The sequence below is a fragment of the Aegilops tauschii genome, chromosome 5 (genome assembly GCF_002575655.3).
Source record: "Aegilops tauschii subsp. strangulata cultivar AL8/78 chromosome 5, Aet v6.0, whole genome shotgun sequence".
NCBI lineage: Eukaryota > Viridiplantae > Streptophyta > Magnoliopsida > Poales > Poaceae > Aegilops > Aegilops tauschii.
Window position 1 is genome coordinate 338013948 of NC_053039.3, and position 731 is coordinate 338014678.

At 44.5% G+C, this 731-nt stretch overlaps 1 non-coding gene across 1 annotated transcript; it reads left to right on the forward strand.

Moving 5' to 3' along the window:
- The first annotated feature begins 210 nt into the window (after positions 1-210).
- On the forward strand, positions 211-285 carry TRNAP-UGG (transfer RNA proline (anticodon UGG)). Its single transcript has one exon. It is a non-coding gene; the product is annotated as a tRNA-Pro (tRNA).
- Positions 286-731: the final 446 nt, after the last annotated feature.

The window sequence follows — 731 nt, forward strand, 5'->3', positions numbered from 1 at the left end:
TCAACGAGAGTTCATTATTGGGGACAGACTGGCTGGCAAAACAGCAGTAGCTATAGATACAATTCTCAAGAAAAAAGGGCAAGATGTAAGAAGAACGAGAGCGAGCCTTCACGAAAGAAAATGCAAGTGAAAGAGAATTGTCAAAATTTCCTAAAAGCGGTGGTTCTTTTCTTTATGGATCGGGTAGATCCATATGTTCTGAGGGGGAGACGAGGTGTAGCGCAGTCTGGTCAGCGCATCTGTTTTGGGTACAGAGGGCCATAGGTTCGAATCCTGTCACCTTGATGTGGTATTCACATAATGGGGCCGAAGAGCAAAGCCCCGTAGCCTATCTGCGGTCGGGAAGGCAGGCGAAAAGCGCACACAAAAGAAAAAGAAAGCTAAAAAGCTTATTTTGCTATCCATTATCTTTGGTATTCTTCTATATTTAGATCATATTATATAGCTATTTCACAAGTTTTATTTACATACCTCAGTCATGTTATTTGTCTAGCCTTCAATCGGAATAGCCTCTCCACCGGTTCCGAAGATTCTTTCGGCATCAATGTGCTTTCGGAATCTTCCTATGATACAAATAACATTCTGGAACAGTTTAGGACAGAACAGGCCTCAGTCAAAAGCGAGCTTTTTTCGCGTATAGCCACCTCGAAGCCCAATTAGCGCACGGGCGGCCCCCTCAACTCAACCCTGACGAGTACGCAAACTTGGTCAGGGAGCATTTAGACGGTGCA